Source organism: Ranitomeya variabilis, chromosome 5, assembly GCF_051348905.1.
Source record: "Ranitomeya variabilis isolate aRanVar5 chromosome 5, aRanVar5.hap1, whole genome shotgun sequence".
NCBI classification, from domain to species: domain Eukaryota; kingdom Metazoa; phylum Chordata; class Amphibia; order Anura; family Dendrobatidae; genus Ranitomeya; species Ranitomeya variabilis.
The window spans coordinates 465,870,583-465,887,260 of NC_135236.1; the positions used below are offsets into that span (position 1 = coordinate 465,870,583).

The 16,678-nt window shown below is 43.8% G+C and overlaps 1 protein-coding gene across 2 annotated transcripts in view; it reads left to right on the top strand.

Annotated features, from left to right (window-relative positions):
- The window catches only part of MGAT4C (MGAT4 family member C), a 393,337-nt gene that overhangs the window by 254,317 nt on the left and 122,342 nt on the right, over window positions 1-16,678 (top strand). Inside the window, exon 3 of one of the 2 annotated variants that reach the window (XM_077265457.1) lies at window positions 7,246-7,446. The exons of the other annotated variant lie outside the window; for it this stretch is intronic. The gene's annotated coding sequence lies outside the window, so the exon portion shown is untranslated. The remainder of the gene's footprint in view (window positions 1-7,245; window positions 7,447-16,678) is intronic. 2 annotated transcript variants of the gene reach the window in all.

The following is a 16,678-nucleotide window of genomic DNA, read 5'->3' on the forward strand; positions in this document are numbered from 1 at the left end:
TATTTGATATAACTTGAGTTTATTTCTGGAAAAAAAAGGAAATTTGGCGAAAATGTTGCAATTTTTCAACTTTGAATTTTCATGCCCTAAAATCACAGAGATATGTTACACAAAATGCTTAACCCCTTCACCCCCAAGGGTGGTTTGCACGTTAATGACTGGGCCAATTTTTACAATTCTGACCACTGTCCCTTTATGAGGTTATAACTCTGGAACGCTTCAACGGATCTTGGCGATTCTGACATTGTTTTCTTGTGACATATTGTACTTCATGTTAGTGGTAAAATTTCTTCGATATAACTTGAGTTTATTTGTGAAAAAAACGAATATTTGGCGAAAAATTTGAAAATTTCGCAATTTTCCAACTTTGAATTTTTATGCCCTTAAATCACAGACATATGTCACACAAAATACTTAATAAATAACATTTCCCACATGTCTACTTTACATCAGCACAATTTTGGAACCAAAATTTTTTTTTGTGACGGAGTTATAAGGGTTAAAAGTTGACCAGCAATTTCTCATTATTACAACACCATTTTTTTTTAGGGACCACATCTCATTTGAAGTCATTTTGACGGGTCTATATGATAGAAAATACCCAAGTGTGACACCATTCTAAAAACTGCACCCCTCAAGGTACTCAAAACCACTTTCAAGAAGTTTATTAACCCTTCAGGTGTTTCACAGGAATTTTTGGAATGTTTAAATAAAAATGAACATTTAACTTTTTTTCACACAAAATTTATTTCAGCTCCAATTTGTTTTATATTACCAAGGGTAACAGGAGAAAATAGACCCCAAAAGTTGTTGTACAATTTGTCCTGAGTACGCTGATATCCCATATGTGGGGGTAAACCGCAGTTTGGGCGCATGGCAGAGCTTGGAAGCAAAGGAGCGCCATTTGACTTTTCAATGCAAAATTGACTGGAATTGAGATGGGACGCCATGTTGCATTTGGAGAGCCCCTGATGTGCCTAAACATTGAAACCCCTAACAAGTGACACCATTTTGGAAAGTAGACCCCCTAAGGAACTTATCTAGATGTGTGGTGAGCACTTTGACCCAACAAGTGCTTTACAGAAGCTTATAATGCAGAGCCGTAAAAATAAAAAATCATATTTTTTCACAAAAATGATCTTTTCACCCCCAATTTTTTATTTTCCCAAGTGTGAGAGAAGAAATTGGACCCCAAAAATTGTTGTGCAATTTGTCCTGAGTACGCTGATACCCCATATGTGGGTGTAAACCATTGTTTGGGCACAGGGCAGAGCTCGGAAGGGAAGGAGCGCCATTTGACTTTTCAATGCAAAATTGACTGGAATTGAGATGGGACGCCATGTTGCATTTAGAGAGCCCTTGATGTGCCTAAACATTGAAACCCCTAACAAGTGACACCATTTTGGAAAGTAGACCCCCTAAGGAACTTATCTAGATGTGTGGTGAGCACTTTGGCCCAACAAGTGCTTTACAGAAGTTTATAATGCAGAGCCGTAAAAATAAAAAATCATATTTTTTCACAAAAATGATCTTTTCACCCCCAATTTTTTATTTTCCCAAGGGTAAGAGAAGAAATTGGACCCCAAAAATTGTTGTGCAATTTGTCCTGAGTACACTGATACCCCATATGTGGGTGTAAACCATTGTTTGGGCGCAGGGCAGAGCTCAGAAGGGAAGGAGCGCCATTTGACTTTTCAATGCAAAATTGACTGGAATTGAGATGGGACGCCATGTTGCGTTTGGAGATGTGCCTAAACATTGAAACCCCCCACGAGTGACACCATTTTGGAAAGTAGACCCCTTAAGGAACTTATCTAGATGTGTGTTGAGCACTTTGACCCAACAAGTGCTTCACAGAAGTTTATAATGCAGAGCCGTAAAAATAAAAAATCATATTTTTTCACAAAAATGATCTTTTCACCCCCATTTTTTTATTTCCCCAAGGGTAAGAGAAGAAATTAGACCACAAAAGTTGTTGTGCAATTTGTCCTGAGTACGACGATACCCCATATGTGGGTGTAAACCATTGTTTGGGCGCATAGCAGAGCTCAGAAGGGAAGAAGCGCTATTTTACTTTTCAATGCAAAATTGACTGGAATTAAGATGGGATGCCATGTTGCGTTTGGAGAGCCCCTGATGTGCCTAAACATTAAACCCCCCCACAAGTGACACCATTTTGGAAAGTAGACCCCCTAAGGAACTAATCTAGATGTGTTTTGAGAGCTTTGAACCCCCAAGTGTTTCACTACAGTTTATAACGCAGAGCCGTGAAAATAAAAATTATTTTTTTTTTCACAAAAATGATTTTTTAGCCCCCAGTTTTGTATTTTCACAAGGGTATCAGGATAATTTGGACCCTAAACATTGTTGTCCAATTTGTCCTGAGTACGCTGATACCCCCTATGTGGGGGGGAACCACTGTTTGGGCGCATGACAGAGCTCGGAAGGGAAGGAGCGCCATTTGGAATGCAGACTTAAATGGATTGGTCTGCAGGCGTCACGTTGCATTTGCAGAGCCCCTGATGTACCCAAACAGTACAAACCCCCCACAAGTGACCCCATATTGGAAACTAGACCCCCCAAGGAACTTATCTAGATGTGTTGTGAGAACTTTGAACCCCCAAGTGTTTCACTACAGTTTATAACGCAGAGCCGTGAAAATAAAAATTATTTTTTTTTTCACAAAAATGATTTTTTAGCCCCCAGTTTTGTATTTTCACAAGGGTATCAGGATAAATTGGACCATAAAAGTTGTTGTCCAATTTGTCCTGAGTACGCTGATACCCCCTATGTGGGGGGGAACCACTGTTTGGGCGCATGACAGAGCTCGGAAGGGAAGGAGCGCCATTTGGAATGCAGACTTAAATGGATTGGTCTGCAGGCGTCACGTTGCATTTGCAGAGCCCCTGATGTACCCAAACAGTACAAACCCCCCACAAGTGACCCCATATTGGAAACTAGACCCCCCAAGGAACTTATCTAGATGTGTTGTGAGAACTTTGAACCCCCAAGTGTTTCACTACAGTTTATAACGCAGAGCCGTGAAAATAAAAATTATTTTTTTTTTTCACTAAAATGATTTTTTAGCCCCCAGTTTTGTATTTTCACAAGGGTATCAGGATAAATTGGACCCTAAAAGTTGTTGTCCAATTTGTCCTGAGTACGCTGATACCCCCTATGTGGGGGGGAACCACTGTTTGGGCGCATGACAGAGCTCGGAAGGGAAGGAGCGCCATTTGGAATGCAGACTTAAATGGATTGGTCTGCAGGCGTCACGTTGCATTTGCAGAGCCCCTGATGTACCCAAACAGTACAAACCCCCCACAAGTGACCCCATATTGTAAACTAGACCCCCCAAGGAACTTATCTAGATGTGTTGTGAGAACTTTGAACCCCCAAGTGTTTCACTACAGTTTACAACGCAGAGCCGTGAAAATAAAACATATTTTTTTTCCCACAAAAAAGATTTTTAGCCCCCCAAATTTTTATTTTCCCAAGGATAACAAGAGAACTTGGACCCCAGAAGTTGTTGTTCAATTTGTCCCTAGTACGCTGATACCCCATATGTTGGGGTAAACCCCTTTTTGGACGCACGGGAGAGCTCGGAAGGGAAGGAGCACTGTTTTACTTTTTCAACGCAGAATTGGCTGGAATTGAGATTGGACGCCATGTCGCGTTTGGAGAGCCCCTGATGTGCCTGAACAGTGGAAACTCCCCAATTCTACCTGAAACCCTACCCCTAACCTCACCCCTAACCGTTTACTGAACATTTTCTGACAGTCATAAGTGCCACGTATATAAGTGCCACGTATATAAGTGCCACGTATTTAAGAGCCACGTATTTAAGTGCCACGTATTTAAGTGCCACGTATTTCAGTGCCACGATATTTCAGTGCCACGTATTTCAGTGCCACGTATTTCAGGCACTGAAAAATACGTGGCACGTAAATACTTCAGTGCCACGATATTTCAGTGCCACGATATTTCAGTGCCACGACATTTCAGTGCCATGTATTTCAGGCACTGAAAAATACGTGGCACATAAATACGTGGCACTGAAATACGTGGCACTTAAATACGTGGCACTGAAATACGTGGCACTTAAATACGTGGCACTTAAATACGTGGCACTTATATACGTGGCCACTGAAATATCGTGGCACTTATATACGTATATACGTATATAAACGTATATTTCAGTGCCACGTATTTCAGTGCCACGTATTTCAGGTTAGGGGTAGGGTTAGGGTTTTTTGTTTTTTTCTTGTTTTCTTGTGTTTTTCTATAAAAACGCATGCGTTTTACCGCGTTTACATGCATTTTTTCACACATGTGGTTTTTTTAAAAAACGCATGCAGATAAAAACGCAAGTGTGAAACCAGACTAAAAGACGCTTTTTATAGCAAAAAAGTTTTTGCGTCTCCACATTTTGAGACCTATAATTTTTCCACATTTTGGTCCACAGAGTCATGTGAGGTCTTGTTTTTTGCGGGACGAGTTGACGTTTTTATTGGTAACATTTTCGGACACGTGACCATTTTTTATCACTTTTTATTCCGATTTTTGTGAGGCAGAATAACCAAAAACCAGCTATTCATGAATTTCTTTTGGGAGAGGCGTTTATACCGTTCTGCGCTTGGTAAAATTGATAAAGCAGTTTTATTCGTCGGGTCAGTACGATTACAGCGATACCTCATTTATATCATTTTTTATGTTTTGACGCTTTTATACGATAAAAACTATTTTATAGAAAAAATAATTATTTTTGCATCGCTTTATTCTGAGGACTATAACTTTTTTATTTTTTTGCTGATGATGCTGTATGGCAGCTCGTTTTTTGCGGGACAAGATGTCGTTTTCAGCGGTAACATGGTTATTTATATCCGTCTTTTTGATCGTGTGTTATTCCACTTTTTGTTCGGCGGTATGGTAATAAAGCGTTGTTTTTTGCCTCGTTTTTTTTTTTTTTTTCTTATGGTGTTTACTGAAGGGGTTAACTAGTGGGCCAGTTTTATAGGTTGGGTCATTACGGACGCGGCGATACTAAATATGTGTACTTTTATTGTTTTTGTTTGTTTTTTTTAGATAAAGAAATGTATTTATGGGAATAATATTTTTTTTTTTATTATTATTTATTTAGGAATTTTTTTTTATTTTTTTTTACACATGTGGAAATTTTTTTTTTTACTTTTTTACTTTGTCCCAGGGGGGGACATCACAGATCGCAGATCTGATAGTGTGCACAGCACTCTATCAGATCGGCGATCATACTTTCATCGGAGCAGGCTGCAGCTTTCATCTGCAGCCTGCTCCGACCCGGAAGTGCTCCCTGCAGGACCCGGATACTGCCCCTCGGCCATTTTGGATCCGGGGCCTGCAGGGAGAAGACGTTCGGTACGAGGTGAGTACATCACCTTGTACCGATCGTCTCAGGGAAGCACGCAGGGAGCCCCCTCCCTGCGCGATGCTTCCCTGTACCGCCGGTACACCGCGATCATGTTTGATCGCGGTGTGCCGGGGGTTAATGTGCCGGGGGCTGTCCGTGACCGCTCCTGGCACATAGTGCCGGATGTCAGCTGCGATATGCAGCCGACACCCGGCCGCGATCGGCCGCGCTCCCCCCGTGAGCGCGGCCGATCGCGTATGACGTACTATCCCGTCGGCGGTCATGGGGGCCCACCCCACCTCGACGGGATAGTACGTCTGATGTCAGGAAGGGGTTAATAAGTAACATTTCCCACATTTCCCTCATGTCTAATTTACATCCGCACAATTTTGGAACCAAAATTTTTTTGTGTTAGTAACTTATAAGGGTTAAAATTTGACCAGCGATTTCTCATTTTCACAACACCATTTTTTTTTAGGGACCACATCACATTTGAAGTCACTTTGAGGGGTCTATATGATAGAAAATACCAAAAATTTACACCATTCTAAAAACTGCACCCCTGAAGGTGCTCAAAACGACATTCAAGAAGTTTATTAACCCTTCAGGTGTTTCACAGGAACTTTTGGAGTGTTTAAAAAAATAAACATTTCACTTTTTTTCGCTAAAAATGTATTTGTTTTATTTTACCAAGGGTAACAGGAGAAATTGGACTCCAAAAGTTTGACTTTTCAGTGCAAACCTGGCTGGAATTGAGATCGGATGCCACGTCGCGTTTGGAGAGCCCCTGATGTGCCTAAACAGTGAAAACCCCCACAAGTGACACCATTTTGGAAAGTAGACCCCCCTAAGGAACTTATTTAGATGTGTGGTGAGCACTTTAAACCCACAAGTGCTTCACAGAAGTTTTTAATGTAGAGCCATGAAAATAAAATATCATTTTTTTCACACAAAAATTATTTTTTAGCCCCCCAAAATGTAATTTTCCGAAGGGAAATGTAATGCCAGCCAGGGCCGTGGGGTACTCGGTACTGGGTCCGTTACTTAAAGAGACTTGTCATGGTGGAGGTGACCCAGTCCTTGGCCCTGGACGCCCATGTTAAAGGGATAGTATTTAAAGGGATTTGAAAAACAATAAATGTTCGTGATGCCAATTGTGGTATTCGGTCAGGGATGACCAACGCTGCTTAAAAGGGTCCTCTGGGGCGATGTTATGGCAGCCAGATGGTATAACTTCCCACAGGTGAAGTAGGACCCCAGGGCTCCCGGTGAATAGATGGAGGATGGTGAGTGGTGCAGTAAAGAACGAAAAGCACAGTTGTGCAGTCTTTTTGCCTGGTTTACTGATGGCAACAGGTAGCCACAGTCCAGGGCACTAGATCACAGGTACAGGCAGGGTCCGGCCGGCTAGGAAGCAAGTTCAGAGTCCAGCATCATCAGGTGGAGTTAAAAGCCTTCCTTCTAGCGCTGTGTTGTTATAGTCCTTTACTGGCTATGGCTTTGTAGCAAGGTCCTCTCAGTTATCTCAGTTATCTCTGTCCTTTGTGTAAATGGGACACAAACCCGTATGACAGGTGACTTGAGCCTTTTTACAGGGTCTCTATCATGACCCGGGCTCTATGTGTCACTGTGTCTCCTGGGTGTTAGGGTGAACAGGTGATGTATAATCCAGCTGTCCTTCCGGTTTCTGCTATGTGTCTTAGAGTCCCACAAAAGCCTCGGTCTCTGGCTACCGGTGTCTGCGCTCAATCATGGATGCAGCCCAGTCCCAGCTATTCTCCCTTGTTGCCACACTCCTGTGCTTCGCCCTCCGGCACGTTAGCTAAAGGCTGTTCTTTCTTCTGTATCTCCCTATCTAGGAGCTTCAGCACCTCAGGATGTACGGCCCCTCACCCATCCTTCTGCCTCAGACTGCTCCAGCCTGCTGTCCAGCACCAACTGACTAAATCTTCCCAACTGCCTAGCAACTGCCTAGCAACTGACTGCTCCTACCGAACAGAGAGAGCAACTCCCCTGAAGTTGTAGAGCTCCACATTCTGGCCTGGAGTTAGAACGGTGTTGTATGTGCTAATTACCTGTTAAGAGGAATCTTCCATCGCTTCCAAGTGTGACATCACTCTCCCCATGATGAAAGCAATGCCAGTGTGACAACCAGGACCCTGGGGTGTCACAGTAAGGGCTCCTTCTCACTTGCGAGAAATACGTACCAGTCTCGCAGGTTAAAACCCTGCTATAGCGCCGGCACTCCAGATCGGAGCATGCGGTCGCACAGCAATACATGGAGCTGCATGCTCCACTCTGGAGTGCTGGTGCCAGAACTGAGTTTTAACCAGCGAGACACAGACGTATTTCTTGCAAGTGAGAAGGAGCCCTAACAGAAGAAATTGGACCCCAAAAGTTGTTGTCCAATTTGTCCTGAGCACGCTGATACCCCATATGTGGGGGTAAACCACTGTTTGGGCGCACGGCAGAGCTCGGAAGGGAAGGAGAACCGTTTTTCCTTTTGAGAACAGACGTGATGTTGCGTTTGAAGAGCCCCTGATGTGACTAAACAGTGGAAACCCCCAATTCTAACTCCAACCCTAACCCGAACACACCCTAACCCTTATCCCAACTCTAACCATAACCTTAACCACACCCCTAACCCAAACATGCCCTTAACGCCAATCCCAACCCTAACCACACCACTAACCCCAACAAACCTCTAACCCCAACACATCCCTAACTCTAATCCCAACCCTAACCATAAGCCTAACCACACCCCTAACCATGACACACCCCTAACCCTAAGCCCAACCCTAATCCCAACCCTAACTCCAATTGTAAATGTAATCCATACCCTAACCCCAAGTTTAGCCCCAACCCTAACCCTAACTTAAGCCCCAACCCTAACCCTAAATTTATCCCTAACCCTAATGGGAAAATGGAAATAAATACATTTTTTTATTTTATTATTTTTCCCTAACTAAGGGGGTGATAAAGGGGGGTTTGATTTACTATTTAAAGCGGGTTTTTATAGTGGGTTTTTATGTTTGGCAGCTGTCACACACTAAAAGATGCTTTTTATTGCAAAAAATAGTTTTTGCATCACTACATTTTGAGAGCTACAATTTTTCCATATTTAGGTCCACAGAGTCATGTGAGGTCTTGTTTTTTTGGGACGAGTTGATGTTTTTATTGGTACCATTTTCGGGCACATGACATTTTTTGATCTCTTATTATTACAATGTTTGTGAGGCAGAATGAACAAAAAAAGCAATTCATGAATTTCTTTTAGGTGGGGCATTTATACCGTTCCGCAGGTGGTAAAATTGATAAAGCAGTTTTATTCCTCGGATCAGTATGATTACAGCGATACCTCCTTTATATCTTTTTTATGCTTTGGCACTTTTATACAATAAAAACTATTTTAAATTAAAAATAATTATTTTTGCATCGCTTTATTCTGAGGGGTATAACGTTTTTGTTTTTTCACTAATGATGCTGTATGGTGGCTTGTTTTTTGTGAGACACAATCATGTTTTCAGTGGTACCATGGTTATTTATATCTGTCTTTTTGATTGCGTGTTATTCCACTTTTTGTTTGGCAGTATGATGAAAAGGCATTGTTTTTTGCTTCATTTTTTTTATGGTGTTCACTGAAGGGGTTAACTAGTTGGACAGTTTAATAGGTTGGGTCGTTACGGACTCGGCGATGCTAAATATGTGTACTTTTGTACTTTTATTTTTTTTTTATTTACATAAAGAAATGTATTTGAACAATATTTGTTTATTTTTTTCTTTAAATAGGAATTTAAAAAATATATTTTTACACATTATACTATTTTTTTTATTACTTTTTTACATTGTCCCAGGGTGGGACATCAATGTATAAAGTCAGATCGCTGATCTGACACTTTGCACAGCACTGTGTCAGATCAGCGATCTGACAGGCAGTGAAGGAGGCTTCTCAGGTCCCTGCACTCAGCAGGCACTGAGAAGCCATCTCCCTGCAGGATCCAGAAGGACCCCGAGATCCTCGGAGCAACGTAATCACATCTCATTGTTCTGAGTGTCTCAGGGAAGCACGCAGAGAGCCCCCTCCCTGCGTGATGCTACTCTATGCCTGACTGACAGCCGATCCTAATGATGAGTGAGCTGACAGTCAGCAACAGGGTTGTCGTTACAGACACTGTTCACTATACCCAGAGTGGTGGCTGAAATTGTGACGGCACCACCTCACCAAATGCTTCCAGGAGGAATAAAGTTCATTTCCTCCCGAAAGCAGAGCTCTCAATGCGGGCACCAGGCCGGTTCAGAACGCTATTAGATTAACCCCATATCTTCAGGTAAATAGCATTATTTCATGTGGCAGGTTTCCTTTAAGAATTGATGTACTTTTCTTCCAAGGAAAGGATTATTTTTCTTGTGTTCCACATTGCTTTTAAAATCACCTCTAGTGCTAGAGCTTTCAAAGACTCTGCAGCTGCCAAAAACTTATTGGAATATGATTTGGCCCCAAAGTTGCAGGCTAGCTAATCTAAAATCTGTGAAGATTAGTGTAATTTTATGTGTTTTCTAAAAGAGATATCAATATTCTGCTCGGGCAAAAATGGACTAATGTTTACCTTATTTTATTACCAATGAGAAAGGTTATTTTATCATTTATGCCAGAAAACTTACAGCAGGTCTTCTATAGAAAGCCTTGTATTCAGCAGAACAGGATTGTAATTTGTGAGGAATATATAAAGATTTTGAGGCCTTGCATAGATCATAAAAGTCTAAGCAATAAAGGCCCCTGTATTATTTAAAGTAATCTAAACCCACCAATAAAAGTAGTGTGCCTAATTTGTATGGGGTCTACCAACACTTTCCTTAAGGCCAGAGTTACACTAGCGAGGAATACGGACGAGTGCAACATGAGAAAAAATTGCATAGTATTAATCTATGGGGCAGCTCACATCACCGTTTTTTTTTTCCTAGCCGTATTACACGTGCTAGTGAAAAAAATCGCGAGTGCTGTCCAATTTTTACGTACCGGGGTGTCCTTTGAAAAGCCAGCAATTCATATGCGGCTGCTGTAAAAATCACACCGACATGTTATAATTAGGGTTGAGCGATACCGTCCGATACTTGAAAGTATCGGTATCGGAAAGTATCGGCCGATACCGGCAAAGTATCGGATCTAATCCGATACCGATACCCGATACCAATACAAGTGAATGGGACTCAAGTATCGGACGGTAAATCAGCCCTTTCTGTCCTTCTATATGGGGTTCTGGAGGGGGGGGAGAGTGTGGGCGGTGCGTGGGCGGAGACTGCGTGTCTCTGTGCGGGCGGGGTCTGTGCGGGCCTGCCAGGGATCTCATTCTATGCGACCGGCGCTGTATGCCCAGGCTTGATGCGGCGTGGGAGGGCTCTGCGGCGTGCTGGGGGGGTCTATGCGGCGTGAGGGGGTCTAAGCGGCGTGCTGGGGGGTCTATGCGGCGTGAGGGGCTCTCTGCGGCATTCTGGGGCGTCTATGCGGCGTGCTGGGGGGTCTATGCGGCGTGCTGGGGGGTCTATGCGGCGTGCTGGGGGGTCTATGCGGTGTGAGGGGCTCTCTGCGGCGTTCTGGGGCGTCTATGCGGCGTGCTGGGGGGTCTATGCGGCGTGCTGGGGGGTCTATGCGGCGTGCTGGGGGGTCTATGCGGCGTGCTGGGGGGTCTATGCGGCGTGCGGGGGTCTCAGCGGCGTGCGGGGGTCTCTGCGGCGTGCTGGGGGGTCTCTGCGGCGTGGGGGGGGGTCTCTGCGGCGTGGGGGGGGTCTCTGCGGCGTGGGGGGGGTCTCTGCGGCGTGCGGGGGTCTCAGTGCGGGCATCGTCCGATGGGACTACAAGTCCCATCGGGCTATGCCTGCTACACTGACAGTGATTGACACATTAGCCAATGATGGGACAGTAGTAGTCCCATCATCCGGCTAATGTGTTGAATGAAAAAAAAAAAAATACTCCATACATACATTCTACATACATACATACATATAGACATACAGTACATTCATACATTACATACATGACATACATTACATTAAACATAGATTACATACTCACCATTACTTGTCATTTTGATCCCCGAAGCCAGTGTCATCTATAAAAAATGTGAAAAAAACAAACAACCAATATACTCCCTGTCCGCAGAAATCCACGAGTGTCCCACGACGATCTCCCGTGGAGAGCAGCAGCATAAAATAATGCGACCGCTCTCTAGGGGCTCAGAAACACAATGACGGGAGGAAGGTATCCTTCCGCCACTGTATTCCTCCGCCGCTGTAAAAAAAAAAGTCCCTAGTCTCACTTTATGGCATTGCTGTATGAGACATTTTCCCATGCAGCAATTATATAAAGTGACACTTTGAACTCAGGTAACCTCAGTGATGCACTGCAGGAGCCATTGTCTCCTGTCAGTGTGTCACTGAGGGTCCTATAGAGCAGTGACGTCACCCGATGTCACTGTTCTATAGGGGAGATCGTCGTGGGACACTCGTTATTAATTGGACTACGGCGGACAGGTAGTATGCGGTTTATTATTTTACGTTTTTTGCAGGCGCTGAAGTATGGTAAGTATGGTGAAATGAAGAATATTAAAATACTTTTTCCTAATGTGTGCGTGTTTTATTAACCCTTTTCTTACTATTGGATTAATAACGGATAGGCGTCTTATTGACGCCTCTCCGTTATTAACCCGGCTTAATGTCACCTTACGATAGCAAGGTGACATTAACCCCTTATTACCCCATATCCCACCGCTACACGGGAGTGGGAAGAGAGGGGCTAAGTGCCGGAATTGGCGCATCTTACGGATGCGCCATTTTCGGGGCGGCTGCGGACTGGTATTTGTAGCCGGGGGGGGGGGGCAATATCCATGGCCCCTCTCTAGGCTATGAATATCAGCCCGCAGCTGTCTGCGTAGCCTTTCTGGCTATAAAATATAGGGGGACCCCACGTCATTTTTTTGGGGGGTCCCCCTATTTTAATAGCCAGTAAAGGCTACGCAGACAGCTGCGAGCTGATATTCATAGCAGGCTACAAATATTGGCCCCCGGCCGTCGGCTTTCCCCCTCTGGCGCAGAAAATTGCGCGGGAGCCCACGCCGTTTTTTTCCATTTTTTTTTTTTTAAATTCAACGCTCATAAAGGCCTCTTTCACCCTTGCGTCAGTACGGGTCCGTCGCTATGCGTCGAGCCGACGTACCGACGCACGTTGTGAAATTTGTACACGACGTGGGCAGCGGATGCAGTTTTTCAACGCATCCACTGCCCATTCTGAAGTGCGGGGAGGAGGGGGCAGAGTTTCTGCTGCGCATGCGCAGTAGAAAATGGCAGACGCGACGGACAAAAAAACGTTCACTTGAACGTTTTTTCGCGCCGACGGTCCGCCAAAACTCGACGGATCCGTTGCAGAACGGACGAGACGTGTGGCCATTCGTCGCGATCCGTCGCTAATACAAGTCTATGGGGAAAAAAAATGCATCCTGCGAGCACATTTGCAGGATCCGTTTTTTTCCGCCAGATCCGTTTTTTCAGTCGGATCCGTTGTTTTCCGCCAGATCGGTTTTTTTCCACCGGATCCGTTTTTTTCCGCCAGATCCGTTTTTTTTACATTGGATCCGTTTCTTTCTGCCAGATCTGTTTTTTTCCACCGGATCCGTTTTTTTCCACCAGATCCGTTTTTTTCCGCCAGATCCGTTTTTTCCTGCCGGATCCATTTTTTTCCGCCAGATCCGTTTTTTCTCATAGAGTTGTAATAGCGCCGGATTGCGCCTGATGGCCACACATTTCATCCGTTTTTTGCAGGATTCGTTAAAAAAAACTGTTTCCGCCGGACGGAAAACTCATAGGAACGTTTTTTGTCCGTTATTTTTCATGCATGTTTCCATTCAAATCATGCACATTTTCCGTTTATTTATTTTCCAAAAACCTCATCAAAACCTGCATCAAAACTGCATGAAAAACCGCACCAAAAACCTGCATCAAAAATAGCATCAAAAACCGCACCAAAAACCTGCATCAAAAACCGCACCAAAAACTGCATCAAAAACCGCACCAAAAACTGCATCAAAAACCGCACCAAAAACCTGCAGCAAAAAAGCATCAAAAACTGCATCAAAAACTGCATCAAAAACCGCACCAAAAAACTGCAGCAAAAAACTGCAGCAAAAAAAGCACCAAAAACTGCATCAAAAACCGCATCAAAAAGCTACATCAAAAACAGCACCAAAAACTGCACCAAAAACTGCATCAAAAACAGCACCAAAAAACTGCAGCAAAAAAGCACCAAAAACTGCATCAAAAACCGCATCAAAAAGCTACATCAAAAACAGCACCAAAAACTGCATCAAAAACCGCACCAAAAACCTGCAGCAAAAAAGCACCAAAAACTGCATCAAAAACCGCATCAAAAACTGCACCAAAAACTGCATCAAAAACCGCATCAAAAAGCTGGAGCAAAAAAAGCACCAAAAACTGCATCAAATACTGCACCAAAAACTGCATCAAAAACCGCACCAAAAACCTGCAGCAAAAACTGCATCAAAAACCGCATCAAAACTGCACCAGTTTTTTATGCAGGTTTTGATGCAGTTTTTGGTGCAGTTTTTGATGCGGTTTTTGATGCAGGTTTTGGTGCTTTTTTTGCTGCAGGTTTTTGGTGCGGTTTTTGATGCAGTTTTTGGTGCTGTTTTTTATGTAGCTTTTTGTTGAGGTTTTTGATGCAGTTTTTGGTGCTTTTTTTGCTGCAGGTTTTTGATGCCGTTTTTGATGCAGTTTTTGGTGCTTTTTTGCTGCAGGTTTTTGGTGCAGTTTTTGATGCGGTTTTTGATGCAGTTTTTGGTGCTGTTTTTGATGTAGCTTTTTGATGCGGTTTTTGATGCAGTTTTTGGTGCTTTTTTTGCTGCAGGTTTTTGGTGCTGTTTTTGGTGCTTTTTTTGCTGCAGGTTTTTGATGCCGTTTTTGATGCAGTTTTTGGTGCTTTTTTGCTGCAGGTTTTTGATGCAGTTTTTGGTGCAGTATTTGATGCAGTTTTTGGTGTTTTTTGCTGCAGGTTTTTGGTGCGGTTTTTGGTGCAGCAAAAAAGCACCAAAAACTGCATCAAAAACCGCATCAAAAACTGCACCAAAAACTGCATCAAAAACCGCACCAAAAACCTGCAGCAAAAAGCACTAAGAACTGCATCAAAAAACGCATCAAAAACTGCACCAAAAACTGCATCAAAAACCGCACCAAAAACCTGCAGCAAAAAAAGCACCAAAAACTGCATCAAAAACTGAACCAAAAACTACATCAAAAACCGCACCAAAAACATGCAGCAAAAAAGCACCAAAAACTGCATCAAAAACCGCATGTTTTTGGTGCGGTTTTTGATGTAGTTTTTGGTTCAGTTTTTGATGCAGTTTTTGGTACTTTTTTTGATGCAGGTTTTTGGTGCGGTTTTTGATGCAGTTTTTGGTGCAGTTTTTGATGCGGTTTTTGATGCAGTTTTTTGTGTTTTTTGCTGCAGGTTTTTGGTGCGGTTTTTGGTGCAGTTTTTGATGCGGTTTTTGATGCAGTTTTTGGTGCTTTTTTGCTGCATGTTTTTGGTGCGGTTTTTGATGTAGTTTTTGGTTCAGTTTTTGATGCAGTTTTTGGTGCTTTTTTTGCTGCAGGTTTTTGGTGCGGTTTTTGATGCTATTTTTGATGCAGGTTTTTGGTGCGGTTTTTCATGCAGTTTAGTTTTGATGCAGGTTTTGATGAGGTTTTTGGAAAATAAATAAACGGAAAATGTGCATGATTTGAATGGAAACATGCATGAAAAATAACGGACAAAAAACGTTCCTATGAGTTTTCCGTCCGGCGGAAAGTTTTTTTTTACGAATCCTGCAAAAAACGGATGAAATGTGTGGCCATCAGGCGCAATCCGGCGCTATTACAACTCTATGAGAAAAAACGGATCTGGCGGAAAAAAATGGATCCGGCAGGAAAAAACGGATCCGGCGGAAAAAAAACGGATCTAGCGGAAAAAAACGGATCCGGTGGAAAAAAAACGATCTGGCGGAAAACAACGGATCCGACTGAAAAAACGGATCTGGCGGAAAAAAACGGATCCAATGTAAAAAAAACCGGATCTGGCGGAAAAAAACGGATCCGGTGGAAAAAAAACGATCTGGCGGAAAACAACGGATCCGACTGAAAAAACGGATCTGGCGGAAAAAAACGGATCCTGCAAATGTGCTCGCAGGATGCATTTTTTTTCCCCATAGACTTGTATTAGCGACGGATCGCGACGAATGGCCACACGTCGCGTCCGTTCTGCAACGGATCCGTCGAGTTTTGGCGGACCGTCGGCACGAAAAAACGTTCAAGTGAACGTTTTTTTGTCCGTCGCGTCTGCCATTTTCTACTGCGCATGCGCAGCAGAAACTCTGCCCCCTCCTCCCCGCACTTCAGAATGGGCAGTGGATGCGTTGAAAAACTGCATCCGCTGCCCACGTCGTGTACAAATTTCACAACGTGCGTCGGTACGTCGGCTCGACGCATAGCGACGGACCCGTACTGACGCAAGGGTGAAAGAGGCCTTTATGAGCGTTGAATTTAAAAAAAAAAAAAAATGGAAAAAAACGGCGTGGGCTCCCGCGCAATTTTCTGCGCCAGAGGAGGAAAGCCGACGGCCGGGGGCCAATATTTGTAGCCTGCTATGAATATCAGCTCGCAGCTGTCTGCGTAGCCTTTACTGGCTATTAAAATAGGGGGACCCCCCAAAAAAATGACGTGGGGTCCCCCTATATTTTATAGCCAGAAAGGCTACGCAGACAGCTGCGGGCTGATATTCATAGCCTAGAGAGGGGCCATGGATATTGCCCCCCCCCCCCCGGCTACAAATACCAGTCCGCAGCCGCCCCGAAAATGGCGCATCCGTAAGATGCGCCAATTCCGGCACTTAGCCCCTCTCTTCCCACTCCCGTGTAGCGGTGGGATATGGGGTAATAAGGGGTTAATGTCACCTTGCTATCGTAAGGTGACATTAAGCCGGGTTAATAACGGAGAGGCGTCAATAAGACGCCTATCCGTTATTAATCCAATAGTAAGAAAAGGGTTAATAAAACACGCACACATTAGGAAAAAGTATTTTAATATTCTTCATTTCACCATACTTACCATACTTCAGCGCCTGCAAAAAACGTAAAATAATAAACCGCATACTACCTGTCCGCCGTAGTCCAATTAATAACGAGTGTCCCACGACGATCTCCCCTATAGAACAGTGACATCGGGTGACGTCACTGCTCTATAGGACCCTCA